The 18,462-nt window shown below is 41.8% G+C and overlaps 1 protein-coding gene across 3 annotated transcripts in view; it reads right to left on the reverse strand.

The window, feature by feature from the left end:
- PLXNB2 (plexin B2) overlaps positions 1-18,005 on the reverse strand; it is a 503,243-nt gene extending 485,238 nt beyond the window's left edge. For all 3 annotated transcript variants that reach the window (XM_029617385.1, XM_029617386.1, XM_029617388.1), the window contains exon 1: positions 17,493-18,005. The gene's annotated coding sequence lies outside the window, so the exon portion shown is untranslated. The remainder of the gene's footprint in view (positions 1-17,492) is intronic.
- Between the last annotated feature and the right edge of the window lie 457 nt (positions 18,006-18,462).

Consider the following 18,462-nt stretch of genomic DNA (forward strand, 5'->3'; position numbering starts at 1 on the left):
ACGTACCACTCATAGAATTATAATGGTCTAGAACAGTAATATGATGGCAGAGAGAGACCAGACGGGTAGACCAACTAACCCATCTGGCCTCTCCAGTAGTCTTCTTCTCTGGTTCTTTACCATTTTGGTTAGATGAACGTGCAGATTCCCAGACTCAAAACCAACACCTCTTTCTCTTCTACCTTAGCCTCTCAGCCTTACTCCTGCTTCTGCCTTCTTTATCTGTGCCAAGCTTATCTAAATGCCACCACAGTGCTGGTCTCTGCCACCTCTGCTGGTAGGCTATTTTAGGTCTTCTTTGGTTCTTACAAATCTCATAGTTATCCAAACACCCTCCCCCTCCCATGTCTTAGCACAGGGGTGTGGCCAACTCCAGTCCTCAAGAGCCAAACACAGGCCTGTTTTCAGGATATCCATAACAAACATGCATGAGATATTTGCACACAATGGAGGCCGTGCATGCAAGCAGGCACAGAGATTAGCGAGGCTGTTATACAAAAGATGCCGCTATCATGGTGTTATTAGTATGGCCACTCCATGCCTGATGCAGCTGCAGGAACCACATCTTCAAGGCTGTTTTAGACCTTTGTGGTTAAAGCCATTTGCACCTGCTTAGAGTGAACTTGGCTTTTATACCACAAAACACCAAATCCCTTTTCCCAAGACACAAGGAAGCACTAATATACTGTCTGGGGATGAACACATTTTAATTGAAAAAGCAAAAAAAAAAAAACCAAACTTTAAAAAAGGCAATTATAATTTTGGCTAATAAAAAGGATGGAACCTTTGATAAATCAAAAATGGGCTTTTGAGTACAAGAAGTAATTCTATTATGTCACAATTACTGACAAAACCTTAAAGGTGCCAATAAAATAGTAATCATAACTGTCAATTATGAAAGACTTCTCTTATTTTTCGGGCTACCTGTTTGAAGGTATCAACATGAAGTTAAAAAGCTAAATGTATTTACATAAGGGTGACAACTTCCAGAATGTGCAATGAGGTATTTTGAGATTACATTTTTTGATCTGGCCTTCTAGGAATTGGGCTGAAGGAGCTGGCTCAAAAATTATGATTTACAATGGATGAAAGAGACATCTTTCTTTAGCCTTATCTAACATGTAAACAAATCTTCAGAACAGCCAGGAGTAGCCTAGTAGTTAAAGCAGTGGGCTGCAAACCAGGGGTCAGATCCCACTGCTGCTCCTTGTAACTTTGAGCGAGTCACTTTACCCTCCATTGCCCTCAGGTACAAACTTAGAGATTGTAACCCCGCTGGGAACAGGGAAATACCTTCAGAGTGGATTACATTCACATACTGAAGTGCCTAAAACGTGGAATATAAATCAAATAAGTCAAGTCACACCTGTGGGGCTTAAGAAAACGTGTGTGGGGAAGAAATAAAATTATAATCCAATGAGTTTATCTAGTCAAAATTGGCTGTTTGTCCAGCACTGGGCCCCTCCTCTCCCATCATCCCAGCCTGCCATCCAATCCATTTCCCCCATATAATGGGGGAAGTGAGAAAAAGAAAAAAAGCCCCCCTCCCCCCACTTCTCCCCCATGTAAAAAAAAAAACACAAGTGCTACAAGAAAGTTGAAACTGAACACACGTCAGTTGTTTCAGGCAAATTTGCAAGATAACAGATGAACTAGGAGATCAGAAAGACATGGCCTAGGCACAAGAATGACCAAGACAGGAAAAGCTGAACACAGCGGCTCACTTCTAGTAGTGCTACAGAAAGTAGTAGTAAGGGAATGCAACTTCCTCACAAGTAGCACAACGCCAAGATACAATTAAATGTGAGTTTGCAATACTCTCATCGCCAGCTGTAGTGTCTTGCATGCAGGGGTACAGACACAAGATAGACGCTGGATGAAGGATGTACACTGCATTCCAAATACACATCTAATGGTCTGAATGCCTGATTGCTAGAGCCGTCTTCTGCTGCCGCATTCATGAAGCGGAGCAGCAGCTCCCCACTGAGATACAAGTCATATAATACAATCACTAATCGCTCTGTAGGGAGTTGGACTCAATCCACACCCCCCCCCCCCAAAGAGGGTAGCCAGGAAGATTGAGAGACTGGGCCCTCCAAGCTCTCTCTCATTTCCTAATATACTAGGAAAAAAAAACCCAAAACATTTTAAATATCACTAGTTTGTCCCAGTTTATTACAGTTATAGATTTTTCCCTCACGTAGTGAATTCTCTTGTTCTCTCTCAACTCCCTCTAAGCACAGGGAGCTTCTCAGCCGGACCTTCCCTTCTAGGAGGCAGAGATGCCTTAGGAATAACCACCAAAAAGGTGGTCATTGTTATGGAATTTCAGTGCGAACCAGGAATTGTCAAATCTCTGGTTGAGTTACAGATTACCTCTCCTTTTTTGGTTTTCTGTAATGAACAGCTAAGACTCTCAAATTATGGGCCAAAAGGGTAAGTGATTAAAATGAAAATTTTAATACAAAAAGGTTCAGCCTGTTTTCTACCATTCTTTGCACGCACGAGTGTTATGAACTTCACAGTACACACAAAAACCTTAGCTGAGACAAATGATATCTGAACTTGTATATCTGCACCCTTACTTTACTTTGATATGCAGCATAACTTCATAATTTTCAGTGTTCAGACAGGCCGGGGGAGTTGCTTTGCTATAAATGAGCTTCACTGTAAGAGGAGTTCATCACGTTAACTTAATTCTCCTCTACAGAATCATCTCTTTCTCGAGGAATCTTCAGCAACAGCATAAACTTGCCTAAGTACTGTGATGGTTTAGGGTAATTTAGAGCAGACATGCAACCCAAGGCTCCGGCAGGTTTCCAGGGAATGGAGGAATCAGATTTCCTGAACACGTTATTTCATCAATAAGAACTCCACCGCTCACTTTTCCTTAATCTATCACAATTTAGACTGTGAAGCTCTGTGTGATATCTCAGCCTTTGTTTAGGATGCAATGGTAGTGTATGCTGATGCCATTTTCCAGACAAAAGTAATGCCATGCTAGTACTTCCTGCCGCAAGCAGCAGGACTGACTTCAAGACCATACTAAGCTATACAGTAAGCATGAGACTGCATCACATTTAATTTTGCTTCAACAGGAAAACAAAAGCATGGTTTGTTACAGTACATTCCCTATTTCGAATGAGGCCAATGGACAAACAGCCAAGCTATAATGCATTTATACTGCTCTAACTTAATAACAAAAGAATAATGTGTAGACAATATTAACTTGATCCTCCCTATACTAGGGATCAAGAGAACCTTAGATGATGCCCTAAACCAACAAAAGGTGTTTATTGCATCAGTGGCTGAAAACCATGGAAAGAAATAAGTGTACTGCCATATTTTTTCTCATGACTGTAAGCTATGAACAACCTAAGAACACATTTACTAAGCCCCTTTCAAAAGGCTGATGAGATCAACTATCTTCAAAATGTTAGTATTATGAAGAGTGCTAGATGCACAGAAAAGTGATGTAAAAAAAAAAAAAAATGCTACTCACTGGAATGGGCAGGGATTAGCCACCAGGGCATTCTTTCAATGTTAGGAGACTAACCCAGACAGATAAACTGTAAAAAATTGTAAAGAGCTTACAATGCAGATATTCCTGTCCCCATCATAGTCAATCAAGTAACAGGGAAAAGGAAGCAATGGCTATGTTTTTAAACAATCCAATAGTTGACTGAAGAAATGAGTTAATGACTGTGAACTTTCAAAATCCACATTAGCATACACATCTGCTCTTACGCATTGAAAAGAAAAGCTGTTAATGTAAGAAATGCACATGGTCAGATAAGTAAACCAGTTACGTGGACCTATGTAGAAGCCAAGTCCATGCACATAAGGGGTCCTGGAAAGTCATGTGTTTCCATGTCCAGTTACTCTTCCTGCACCAGACAGCAAAATATTGTGTTATATAGAAGTATCAGAACATGCTACCCTAGGAAAGGTTGAGAAAAGGATTCATTTGTAAAGAGAATGGTCTTCCTTGATCTATAGGGCTGCTAGGGGAATGAGATCAAGGCCAAAAGTGTACAAAGATCTTTATTTCCCTTTCATAAGCATGTAAGCCCTTAACTCCTGCTCAGCATTCTGTAAATTTCTCTCTTCTGACAGCATTTTCCAGAAGAAAAAGATTTCCACTTTTCTCTATTTCCTATGGAGTTGGGCCATGTAATTGCTTTGGAATATATTCAAAAGAGGTATACCCAAGTAGGACAAGTGTTTTTGGCTCGTTCTGACATTATGGTAAAACATATACTTCCTCTGCTCAACTCCAGAGATTGGAATACTCTTTACATTGGGAAATAGATAACGAGGGTCAGGTATACTGTAATGATACCGATAAAAGAATCTACACTCTGGGGACTTGGCTGAGAGTAGTGTCACCGAGAAGCTTATTTAAATTTCTTCACGATATAGGACTTCCGAGTTCTTTTTTTTTCTATGATATAAAGATACAACTATTTTAGTCACTAAATCTTTGCCTTAAAATTTGGGTGAAGCATTTATAGAGCAAGGCCCAATAGCTAGAGATGTATCAAGAGTCAGTATTAAAGCTGGGCTCCCATAACCAAGTTGTAATATTTGCAGACCCCCTACCCCCCCCCCCTTCCAAGTACACCTTTAGCTGGAGGGAACATGCAATGCCAGGGCTCAGTCCTGAAAACGCACGTATGGATCCTCCAATAGGGAAGAAGGATTGATTATCTTCAGGGCCCAAGACATTTTGATGGTATTCCAAAGTTTAAAGTCTTTGCTGAAACTGTGCAAAATCAAAATGCTGCAATTGGTAGGGTCTTTAAGCACCTAGAATCCAGAAGCTGGTGCTGAGATTTCATAAGGGTATTTATAATCCTTGTTTGTATGCCCTCACTCCTTTTCCTGGAGTTTGATGCTCCATGATCCCAAAAAACCTTTTCAGTAATTCTCCAAACACATGAATCTTTCTCCTGGACGCCTCTCTTATCCTCTGGATACAAAACGGGCAGCTCTTCTCCTTTCTACACTGCTGGTTACCTCTAGGCAGGCCCAGACACTCACTTCTTGCTGATCCTGGAGTAGGATTCTCGTTCAGATGTAGAACCTAGAACAGAGTCTTCCTTCCGCCATATGTAATTCCTGGGTTGATAATCCCAGATGGGAGTTTGAGGCCCATATCTTAAATTTAGTCAGTCAATGATGATTCATAATATTCATATCCAGGATTCTCTGAATGGGGAGAAGACAAACTCTTCTAGGCCCAGTGCACTGCAATTAATATCGCCAGGTAGAAGTATGATACATTGCAGTGAAGAGTGATGATTTATCTAGGTGATAGGAAACACACCGGCAGCTGAACTGGTTTCCAACAAACACCTTTACTGAAGCGTTGTACAATGAATAAAATGATCTTTATGGCTGTTTTTGTTAGATCTGATTGTTACAATCAAGTTTCTTAATAAAATGTATGACCTCTTCAATTCATGAATTACCTAAATTACTGAAGTTTTTCTCCTCTTTCCTTTGCCATGGTAAAGGGCACTTGTAGGCTTTCTTGCCATAAAGCTAGAGATTTAAGTGTCCAGTCAGTCCCAGGTATCACCTACCTCTCCAGTAAGTTTTCATTCCTTTCCCCTCCTAATATCAGGTGGATACCTGTTGCACTCCTCTTCCCCCTAAGATCTCCAACAGATGTATGCGAGCCCTTGTACGGGTCCTCTAAGGCTGCTCTCCCCCTCCTCTCCTTTGGGTGGCTGTGAAGTTGCTCCTCCTCTACATGCAGATGGTCCCAGGTTCCTTCAGAGTGAAGGCAACCTCTTCCTTTCGGGTGTCCAAACAAAAAAGACTGAGCCCTTAGCTGATGGGAACCCAGAAAGCAAAAAAATTAAATAAAAAGTCCTTTTATGGAAAAGAGGGGAAAAAAACCATGAATCTAGGAGAGTGAAACAAACTGTTCAAAAAAAAAAATAACGGGAAGCTGTATCTTTTCCAAAAAATCAAAATGGGCAAAACTAGACGCATGCTGCCCCTGCAAGGGACACTAAAGACGTGCACAGCGTTAAAAAGGCTGCCACCATGAATACGTACAAGATCTTCATTGTGGATACCCTGGAGGACCCGAGTTGGCTACTCCTGCAATAGATAGTAAACGCTCTGCTCCAGCAGAGCCCCAATAAGTGACAATTCCAAACTTCACTTAAACTTTCCCATGGCGAGATACTAAAATGTACCTCAGTCTGAGTAACAACATTGCTTCAGGGAAAGTTATTCTTACTCAAAATGACAGCGTAAGCCAACACAATATTATGACCAGACAACAGTAATTTTTCTAAATAAAAAACATCAGCACAATGTAAGCCCACCCCAAAACATCCTTCGCCTTTAAACAAATGGTGTAGTGGTTCTCTCAGCCCTGCCCTGGGGCACACCTAACTAGCCTGATTTTTAGGATTGTCACAGTGAATATACATACGATAGACTTGGGAGAACCAGTGTATGTGAATCTCTCCTATGCATGTTCATTATCATGAAAACCTGACCAATTAGGTGTACTTCCAGGATAGAGTTAAAGAGCCACTGAAGTATAAACTGTATTCCACTGAAGCAAGGATATCCTTCCCTACATCAGCTACAAACAGCATTCTGATAGATAGATAGATAGATAAATAAATAAATAAATAAATAAATAAATAAATAAAAAGTTAAAAATCTATACAGCCTTATGAGCCAGATTAATCAAGATCTTTTCCCATGGAGAAATGAATCAAGCCAACTGCAGCCAGAAGGAGGGCTGATGAAAGGTTTCTGCCTTCCCTATGCAACTTCACAATGTGGTGGCCCACTCTCCTCCATACTATCGTTGACAGAGTCACTTCTCTCCATCTCTCCTCCATCTATTGCAGTTCATACCTCTCATTCATTTGAATTCAAGACATTTTCACCTCTCACCCTTCTATGTCCCATCATTTCTCCTCCTGTCTCATTCCCACCCACTTATCTTTTTCTTACCCCCTCCCAGACTTTTCTCCTTTCACTTCTCTTCCAGCTTGGCCTTCCTCCAACTCCTCATCACCCCATTTATCTCTCTCCCCCCTCCAGGCCTGCTATCTCTCTTTTGTATGGCTCCCAGCTCTCATCTGTGGCTTCCCTCCAACTCTCTCCTCCCTCCTCGGCCATTCTCTCTTCCATCCCTTATGTTTTCTTCCCCTCCATTCCCTGTGGTCCCACATCTATCCTGGCTTCTCTGCCTTCTTCCTCCCTTATCTTTCTCATACCCCCCCCATATGCTCCTCCTGCCCCCCTCCCCTCCCTCCAATGTTGCCGATTTTTCAGCAGCAAGTCCTATTAGTATTCTTTTAAAAAGGCAATTCTATTACAATGTTATCAATTCTCATAAGAAGCCTCAGATCGCTACACTTAAGAACCAGAGCGCAGAACTAGTTATGGAGTTGTTAAAGCATAAAGAAGAAATTTAATAACGGAAGCGCTAGATGGTTAAACTTTTCCTTCTCCAATGAAGGCGGCTGACAGAGGGAAGAGGAAGAGAGTCTATGAATTAGTTATAATTTTATCACTTTCACTTTCTAGAGAAACTTAACCTCTATGCCCTAAGCCCTGCAAACAGAGTTGAAAGCAATAACCTAGGTTGTGTCAGACATGTTGACATACAGCAAATGAAACTACTTAAAACAAAAAACATGGTGAAAAGCAATGCATGGTTTAGCTGTTTATTTGTGCAAATAAAGGATGTGACGAAAAAGGTGAATAAAAGCCCAGATTGGTTTTTGTGACTGCTGCTGCTGTTTGCCACCTCTCAGAAGCTGCCCCTCTGTGCAGATGCACCCTTTGCACAAGTTCTACAATTCCAACTCAGTTTATGGAGCTATGTTAAGGACATGGAATGCTCTTATTATGTGAACATCCCCATTAACATTTGAAATAAATCTCTTTTTTAGATAAGGAAAGACAAACCAGAATGTAAAGTAAATATAACAAATGGATGCAACTGATTCCTTGTCTGGTATAGTAATTGCAAAGGAAAAAAAAAAAAACCAAACACATCAGCAGCATTAAAAACCACAGCAAACAGCCTTATGGCTGTCAAAGCATGTGATGGAGATTGTTTCAAGGGTCAAATCTTTAAAAACATGCTATGCACACTTTTTTTTCTGTTAAGCATTTTGGTCTAAACGCAGCACATGATTATTATTCTATTATGGTACTGTTTGTTTTGAATTAAATGTCTCCAGAATGTTTTTTTTTTTTTATTCCAGTAAACAGATATTATAAAACAGCTGAATTAGTTAGCAATAGGTAAAAGGTCAGCTATTCTGAGCTATCTTCTTACAAAAACCAATTATCAACTGCAAAGTCTCTGCTCTCCCACAAACCCATCAGACAGGAATGCAAAGTAAGATCCAACTCACTAACCACAAAAACGGAGTTATTTTAAGTTCCTGGATCTATACACAGAGCAGAGTTAAAATATTTGCTACTGATACTCTTGAAATACTACTGGAGAAAAAAAAAATCAGAACACAGTTTGATATCAACATCTGCCATATGTTTAAGATTAGAGAACCAAAATGTCTTGATTTCCTTACTGCTAGGTCCACATTTAATACTACCCATGACATTCTGTATAGTTTTCTTCAAGCAGAATACAGTCAGACCAAATGAATGCATACCTTGTGTTTGGTACCGTCATACTGGAGGTACACCTGCTGCTTAAAAGTGAATTAAGCCAATAAATCCTGTCTAGTCAAAAGGCTGAAGTCTTACTGAGCAGAGACAATCATGGATAACAACCCCTACAAAAAGGGTGCTTAGAATAAGGTCAACTTCATTAAAGGATTCCAGTGACATCTTTTAACACTCAAAATAAAACATTTGTGCCACAAAATACAAACACCAGTATGAAGTCAGCAGCCTAATTAAATTGGGCCTCAGTCTGCAGCTAATTTAATAATTCATGACTCGTCTCCCATGCTGTGTCCTCTTCCTCCCAGTGCTGGGAGCTTCTGCAAAAAGGCCAACTCCACCACATTCAACCCATTTGTAAACTGTTAATTAAAAATTAAGAATGTTGCTCCCATAAATTCATGAATTCATTTTTTTCTAGACGAAAAAGTGGATCACATTCATAAAAACATGAAAAGCAAGTACAAACTCTAGTAAGAAAGTAACAGGTACCTGTATATAGAACTGATAGAAAGTCAGTCATCTTTTAAATGAAGAGCCTAACTGGGATAGTCACGTGAACCTGGTCTAGAGGCAGGGAGCTTTACCAGAGAACGAGTGCCTCCCCAGCCCTATTTCCACCAATTCCATTACCCACTTCAGACCTGTTAAACAGCCATGAGAAAGGTAAACCAGGAGAAAAGATGCTGATTGAATGTAATATTTGGCATTTTTATTTTACCTTTCATGACTGGACAGCCACCAAGGCAGATTTGCCACGGTCAACATTTAGACCATTGCATTCCAGACAAGTCTGCAAACCTTGTAGTGTGTCAATACGACGGGTTGCATTTGAGCAGCTGCAACTTATAATGAAGAACCATGTTTTGCGTTGGTGTTGAAAGTTCATGTAGCAATTGATTCCTTGTATATGGTGGTGGGGGGGGGGGGGGGGGGAGGCATGAGTGCATTCCAGTTATGCTGCTTCTCTATAAAGGTTCTTGATTTTTTTTTTTCCAAGATCAGTTAAGGGGTGGAGCTTCTAGCTGTTTTTGGCTTGAGTGGCAATTTATTTTCTGGTTAATATTCATCATTTTGCTTAGGATTGTAGGGCCAATGTTCTTCAGTGATTTCTGAATGCAAGGGTTAGGATCTTAAAACTGAATGCGTAAATATATTGCTAGTCAATGCAGAATGATTAAGCGGGGGAAACCATGTTCACATTTTCTGCTACCTGCGATAGTTCTGGCAACTGCTTCTTGTTCACCGTCTTTTTAAGTAGGCCTATGTAGATGGCATTGCAATTGTCTAGGTGTGTGCGAGTATTACAGAGTACATGACCATTTTGTAGCTGCCCCATTATACAAAGGGTGTCGTTCTTTTACCACTCGAAGGCACCAGAATGTTTTGTCACCGTTACTATTTTGCGGCCCATGCAGAATCTAGGAATTCTAAGCTCTTCAACTCATGTTGTGGGTATAGTGTGATATCATCCATGGTTTGCACGTGTGGTAGGGGGCATTGTCTGGTCGCTCATTCACAGGAACCTTATCAGGAATCTGCGGCTGGTCCTCCATCTTGTAACCTTCTTAGGAATTTTTCTAGGGCTGTTTCTTCATAGGTGTAAAATTATCTAAAAAGTAAACTAGATTGCTAGCAATTTCATAAAAAGATCTAGCAGACAGGTGCACTAAAGTGATGTAAAACATGCTAAGAATAGCACACTTTCATTCAAACAGCATTCTAATGAAGGTTTAACACTGACATTAGGTATTGTTTGTTTACATATCTCACCTTAAAAAAAAAAAAGAAAAAAGTAATAAAGCATGGATGTTGGTGGTTCGTCTCTGTTACTTATGTAGAAATCCTCCCAGAACTAGATTTCTACTAGAAAGAATGATCTATGTACTGGATGGGAGGAAACAGAATAGTTAGAGTGGGTGTATATCTCCCCCCGAGCCTGAGATGGTGAGCTCTCAGAGTATATAAAGCCCTGCCACCAGCTTAGGGTGTGGACTTTTCAGTTCTCTCTTGTAGGCGCAGCATGCCACTATGCTGTTCACTTGTTTTATTGATTTTTCTTAAAAGGAAGGACCCTTGGGTCTCTAAAGATGAGACCCGGGTTCAGTAAAGTGGAAATGGTGCCCTTGCATTTTTAGGAAAAGGACGCTCGTCCACCCATCCTCTCTCTCTTTTTGGTTTCTCTTTTCTTTATTTTTGTAACCAGCGTTCCCTAGGATCCATGGACTCAGGGAAGTAGCAGAGGAGCGGTGTCTCTCAACCAGAGAGCATGGGTGTTCCTGAGGAGGAATGGAGCTGGGTTCATTCCCAAGAAGGAGAATGTGAAGATCTGTGGCACCCATGTGGTATATCTACAACCATCTCATTGAGATGACCAGGGCAGAGAGGAGCACAGAGGTACCATCTAGGTACAAGCCAGGGAGTAAGCAGAGTGACTGAACTGGACTAAAAAGGTAGGAAAAATGGGACTTTAATTAAATCTAAAATTGGGAAGTAACATCCTAACCACCAAATTTTGGATGCTCCAAATTCATCCATTAATTGGAAAGGGTTAGGATTCAGAAAAGAAATGGAAATCAGTAGAAGAGTAAATCAAGCGGAGGCTTAACATCACATTTATTAAGAAAACTAAAGCTGTATATGGACTGAAGACAATAAGGCAACATTTTCATCAGCTTTCTATCTTCATTTCGTAAGAGTTAAATTTGGAAACCACAGCTTGCTTCCTACGATATTATACAGTATCTGCTGTTTACCAATGGATTTTAATACTGAACTGACTATAAACCAATGCTTGGTTTATGCTTGGGGCCTAGAATATTCTTCCTCCTGCTCAAGGAAATGGACACTCAGATAATACTAAACAGCTTGGGAAGATTTAAAAGAGATGCATTTGAGGTGAGGTTCCTCGGGCCTTTATCTGGGACTTTCAGCCAGGGGGGGAGGGGGGTTCACTGATGAATGCACTGTTAACTTTGCAGGTGACAAAATATTGTCTCATTTTGATAAAGTGAGGGAGAGTCATGTTGTGCCCTAACCACCCAGGGTTATCCGACAACTGTACAAACACTCCTTCCCCATGTGGGTGTACTCGGAACTCTTGTAAAACTATTAAATAAAAAAAAAAAGAAAGAAAGAAAGAAAAAAAATCAAACTTTTACTACATAGTGTAGTATTTGTATGCATATCTCACTATAAAAAAAAGTCAGATTGTATCCTTATCTGCAATGCTACCAAATTCTCATAATTTCAGCTGGCACAACAAAATAAATCATTAACATCTTCTTGCCTGACTTTTATTGTATTCCTGTGGCAAAATACACATTAAGTCTTCGAATGCTTCCAGTTAATTATTGACTTCCACTGCTACATCAAACAGCTGACCAGCACAAGGAGGAATCTATGCTAGCAGCACCTGGATATACTGGACTTGTAGATACAGGTAACGAGTAACTGAAGGGTTGATTTTGGTTGTGCGGCCATAGCGTAAAATGTACTCATTTTTATTAAAGTTAAAAAAAACAAAAAACACACACTACATTTAGGCAAGGAAAGATCTAAAAACAAATGGTATAGGAGAATGGGCTTAGAAACAGAGTAGCCACGCCACACAATATTCAGTAGGTGAAGTTGGATGACTCCGAAGGCCCGGATCAGTTTCTGGTCTTGGTTTCTACTTCTTGGACCATCCAAGGCTAGGGCATTTGTGGATGTCCAACCATCACTCCCTCCACCCAACGACCATCATTTATAACCTCTGGTCTAGAAGAATATTTCCACACAGATGTTTTGAATGCAGGCTCTGCCACTGTAGTCCCAATTAGGGCAGCTTCCAATAAAACTAAGCACCAAAGAATACAATAGAACTGCTGAGCCTGAAGAAATAACAGTATTCTGGACCACTTTTTCCAATTCTGGCTTGGTACACCTCAGGTGGCTCACACCATGGCAAGATTGTCCACTGGCAAACTAAGAGTGCATTGTAATTCTCATGCAGGGAAGCTAGGGTTCAAATCCCACTTCTCCCATGGGTAATCCTTGTGATCTTTGAAGGGCTCTGTAACAGATTTAGGGCCAGATTTTAAATGCCCTGCGCGCGTAAATCCGGCTGGATTTATGCGCGCCGGCGCACCTATTTTGCATAGGCCGCCGGCGCGCGCACAGCCCCGGGACGCGCGTAAGTCCCGGGGATTCGTAAAAGGGACGGGGAGGGGGCGTGGCACCGGCCCGGGGGCGTGGTTGAGGCCTCCGGACCAGCCCCTGGGTCGGGTGATGGTGCGCCAGCAGCCCGCTGGCGCGCGCAGATTTACGTCCACTTTCAACAGGCGTAAATCTGCCAACAAAAGGTAGGGGGGGTGGAAAGAAAGTTCCCTCAGAGGCCGCTCCGATTTTGGAGCGGCCTCGGAGGGAACAGGCAGCGCGCGTCGGGCTCGGCGTGCGCAGGTTGCACAAATGTGCACCCCCTTGCGCACGCCGAACCCGGATTTTATAAGATACGTGCGTATCTTATAAAATCCAGCGTACTTTTGTTCGCGCCTGGTGCGAACAAAAGTACGCGCTCGCGTATATATTAATAAAAATTCTTTCCACGGCATAAGGGTGTCCCTTTGTTGTTTTTGCCCTGAATATAATGTGTCTTGAGTTTTGGTGTGGCACGGCAGTTAAGCAAAAGTGAGATCCACATTCATAAGATGTCAGCAACCACTTTCTCTATCCAGTCTGCCGAATTCTGACTGCCTACTGTACCCACAGATCTTATTCTACTGTGGTCCTCTCCTGCCCTCCACCATTAAGGTCCCTCTGTCTAGCCCATGCCTGCTTGAATTCTGCCACTATTTTGGCTCGTATAACAACCACTGTGTGCCTGTTGCAGCTGTTAACCACCCTCCCAGAGAGAGTCTCTCTCACATTCCTTTTGAGCTTCCCTACTCTCCTTGTCACAGAGCTTTGTATTCTATGGAACATGTCACTTTCTGGCATCTTATTGATGCTTGCCAGATATTTCAGTATTTGTATTCTCTCTCACTTTCCCTTTTTTTCTTCTATACAGTATCTCCTTCAGCCTCTCTAGTGCCAGCCATGCACAATTTAAAAGGCTTCTTCAAATTGCCTCTACTGTATTAATGATGTCCTTTTGTAGGTGTGTTACATTCTGAAGACCACCATCCTGAAGGTGGTATCTCATAGTAACATAGTACATGAGGGCAGATAAAGACCCAGATGATCCATGCAGTCAGTGATACCTGTGCAAAGATAGTATTACTGCCCTCTATTGATAGCTGTCTTTAGGTACCCAAGTATACTACTAGCTTTGTCACACTGACTGGTTACCTTGACGTTACAGATGAGGACCCTGCGGTTTCGTTCCTAAGTGATGACTGCTATTTCTTCCTTTCTAGAATGATTTGGCATTTAAATAAAATAAAGTGAAAAGCATTGTCTTCCCTAACTAAATAGGCCATCCAAACGCCTAATTTTCCAGTTTCTTGAATTAAAATAGACTTACCAAACTCATGACCACTCATCCAGTTTTATTTTGTTTTGTTTTTTTAAGTTGTCTTTCAACTTATGTTTTCTTCCCTGGCATACCTATTGTATTTCAGCTTTTCATGTCATTTGCATATAGGCACACTATCCCTTTCTAGCCCTTCCGCAATGTTACGGAGAGGACTGGGCATAGAACAATCCCTGTGTCACCTCGCTGATCACTTCCCAGCACCAGAGTGGATTTCATTTAACCATCTCTTGAGTTCTGCTGCTCAACCAACTGTACACCTAGTTCATAAATTTTAGCTTCCAACTCTCAGACTAACTTGCTCATCAGTCTTCTGTATAGAACATCAAAGGCCTTACTGAAATCCAGATAAGATGCATCTACCAATCTGGTGACCTCAAAGAAAAATCATGTTTGTCTCAAGATCATTCCATTGTGAAATCACATTGCCTATGATCCTGAAATGTAGTGGCTTTAAGATATTGCACTTTTCTAGTCCTCAGAAGTGTCTCCGTTACTTTAATCACCAAAAATACTAGTACTAGAACAGCAGTTACAAAGATGACAAGGCTAGTAAAGATTACACAATAAATGTTAGTGAGTTTCACTTTATAGCCAAACTTGTAAAAGGTGAACCAAAATTATGAAACAGAGCACTAACAATCCAAGGCAGTAGGCACCAGCATTGCCACCTATGACATCATCATCAGTTTTGGCTTTAGCAAATAAAAGTAAATAATTCTTGCATTAGTCATGAGGAAAGTTAATAAGTTACAGGTATGGAGGAAATGAAGTGCAACCTAGAGCGAGTAATGGTCAAGAGCACTTTTGCAGCTGAAACATTTTAAGAACAAAATACATTTTATTCTGTGGCAGACCTAATGCTGTGGCATCTCTATACATAATACAATTAAGGGTATATTTTGGGGGGTGGGGGGGACGGGACATGTGAAATTAAAGCTTTACAAAAACTTCTCTGAAGCAATGTATACAAATACCAATATTTTCTATGAGAAAAATGACAGCAATGACTCCACAAAAAATAAAATATAAAAGAATCATAACAAAAACCATTACTTTAAGAGAACAAAAATTTCCATCCAGAACTCAATGGAGTCTATTCTCCCAGTTGCACACATGCTTGCATACACCTGGATCCAAAGCCCTCCCCACCACCCTTATCAGAATCCTGATGTCCGCCCGGACATGTCCTGAAGATCTAGTGCTGACAAAGAGGTCCATATTTAGTTAAGCCAGCAAGTTAGCCAGTTAAAGTTGACTGTGGAATTTCAGCAGGACACATCTCCTGCTGACTAAACTCGGCTAAATTTATTTGGGGACATTTACTCCAGATAAAATTTAAGCCTAACCAGCATAAAGTTAAGTAAACAAACAAAAAAAAAAAAAGCAAAAGCAGGGCAATCCTTCCCATCCCCCAAAATAATTAAAAAACAGTAGAAGCAGGCCACAGTGGTCAGGTAAGAGTGTAGCTACCTGTGCTGCCGTAGTAGTATGACTATCACTCCAGCCAGTCTGGGAGGGGGCGACTGGAGGATGTCAGTGGGAAGTTGAGGGAAAAAGGAGGCCTGGAACCTGCTTTGATTTGAATAAATCTGGGGGAGAGGCATGGCAACCCTAGGCCTCTACTTTTTTTTTTTTTTTTTTTTTAATCAATCTGGGATTGGGGAGATCAGGCTCTAATCCCAACATTTTTTTTTCCTTGCCTAAAAGAATAAATCAAAGTCATTCTGCTTATCTCCCTCTCCCATTTTTACTTAACTGACTATATGCTGAATGTAGTTTTCAGGTAAACCTACCCAGATAAATTCAGGACTGTATCAGGGCAATGCTAAGGTAACCAGGATAATTTAGTTGGATAATGTTGATTCTCCATTATCAGGCTAACTCATGCAGGTAAGTCTGGCCCACTATCACCCCTAACTTATCTGGATAAATTTTATCTGGCTAATCCAGAGTCATTCAGACCAGCAGGAAATGTAAAACCCTGGGTTATTAGGGGACTTTCACACACAACCATCTCAGAAGCCTTTGTCCTTCATGATGTAGGATTAAAAAAAAAATGGTTGCTTTAGCATAAGTTCAAAAATGTGCTAGTTCAGTAAGTTTTCTTTACATCTTTATATATCTATATATATATTCAGGATATAAAGCATGTACTTTTCTGTATAAACTTGAATTCTCCACCCCCACAAGTATTCTAAAGAGCAGCATGTAACCCACCTTCCTGCTAGACACCCTGCATAGCCAGACATGCAGATGCCAAAACACATCACCCAGCCTTCAACTTAAGAGTTTTTGTTTCAAAAACCCAACATCTTTTGAATCAGGTGTTGACAGGATAAGTAAGTTAGTCCTCAGCTATCTGCTGAGAAGTTAACAGATCAGTTAATACTGTACGTTTTCGTTATGATTCGATTCAGAAACCAATTACGCCATAACACTGATGGGAAGGGCGCGGTGTCACAACTGTCCACCCCAACAGATGTCCGAAGCCAAAAGGTGAGCGCATTTATCCCCAAGGCAAGGGGCACAGTCACTATTAAGAAGTGAAATTAGCATTTAAAAATCATTAGCTTTTATTTGTATCCTTGTAAACCACCAGGTTAGTGGCCTTTTAATGTCAATTCATGTCCACTGAATCTGAACACTGGCAGGCACTAATGTTCCATTTTCTAATGATCAATAAACCCCCTAATGACAATCAGAGGCTGTACTCGTCTGCCTATAAAAGACTCAAAGCATTTTCAAGTCCCTCTGGATCAACTAAATCTTACAGTTTGTTCCTAATTTAAAAATGTGTTTATAAAGGGCGGCTCTGAACATTATATATACAAAAAATAAAAAAAAGGCTTCAGGTCGACTCAGTCAAGGTTAGGGTTTTGTACACTGGAAGTGCGTTAAAGCCAAAGTCCAAGCAGCCCTAGTGTGTAGAGCAGGATTCACACTTGATGAAAACCAGATGTTTGGATTAAGAGAACAAAACGCGAAAGCTCTCACACACAGTAACAGAAAGAGAGAGAGAGAGAGAGAGAGAGAAATTCCTGCCCCCTATCCTCCGATCCCTCGCGCTTCACTGTCCTTTTCTTCCTAAAGCGCCGACTCGCTTTGGTGTTGTCAGTGAAAGTCATTTGCACGCTGGGGTAGCGACCGGCAGCGAAACCTGCCCACAAGGAAGATCTCTTCCCCAAGCTCTTCGCCTACAGTTTTTAATGAAAGGAAAGGGAGCCTCCCCTCCGCTCTACTTTCAACAGGTGCACCGGGGAGGGAAAGCAACACGAATGCGGAGAGAACTTACCAAAGTTCCCTGCCCGGGCTGGGCTTGGCTGCGATCCGCGGGCTCCTCTCCCTTGCCCCAAGCTCTCCCGGCTGTAGGGCAGGGCTTTGCTGGACCCCCCCTCCGCTTCAGAGCTGGCGAAGAGTAAAATCCACCCAGCTTCTTCCCATTTTCCGGGGAGTCGCCTGCTCCGGGTGTCTCGGGAGAAAGGGGACGAAATCACCACCCCCCACTGCTTCCTCCAGTGAGGGAGAGAAAGCTTTGGCGAATCAGGCACACCTGTGGGCGATGCACGCACCCTGGCCAGAGCACAGAGACAGGAAGCAGCGAAAAAAAAAAATGCAAATACAGGAGGGAGAGAGGGAAGAAAAAAAAAAGTCCTCCCCTTGCTAGCTGCTGGCGAGAGGATCAGTTTACAGCTCAGCCATTAAAGAGCAAGGGCAGAAACTCCTCCACCCTCCAAACTGCTGCCGGGGAAAAAAAAAAGAAACGAAAAAGGCATCCAGGTTACATGAAAGAGCAATCTTCTAAAGGAAGCACGTTTGGTTTTATGATTTGTCTACGAACGTACTTGAAATCCTCTCTCCTGCTCCTCCGCCTGCTAATTTAAATATTGATGAGTTCAGGCAGGGCTCTCTACCAATTGCTACTTCCCTCGCCCCCCCCCCCAGCGCCCGCCCGATCACGTGACGTGTCACGGTGCTCCCTTGCTTGCTCTGGGTCCGGCGGCGGTGTCAATCTCAGCCTTCTTCTCACGCATGAAAGGTTGGTGCTAGAACTCCCTGCTTGTAATGCTCAGCAAGATTTATTTGCGCTAAGGAAGAGAGCGAGACAAAAGCAGAGGCTGCATCTGTTAAAGAAAATCCAGTCGAGGGTGAAGAAAGTGGAACTGCACAGCACGAGTCAGGACTTACAGATAACTAAACAAGGATTTGTGCGCGGGGGGGGGAGGGTGTCAGTCTGGCTGGATGCATTTATGGATGGGTTTCTT

The sequence above is a fragment of the Rhinatrema bivittatum genome, chromosome 9 (genome assembly GCF_901001135.1).
Source record: "Rhinatrema bivittatum chromosome 9, aRhiBiv1.1, whole genome shotgun sequence".
NCBI classification, from domain to species: Eukaryota; Metazoa; Chordata; class Amphibia; order Gymnophiona; family Rhinatrematidae; genus Rhinatrema; species Rhinatrema bivittatum.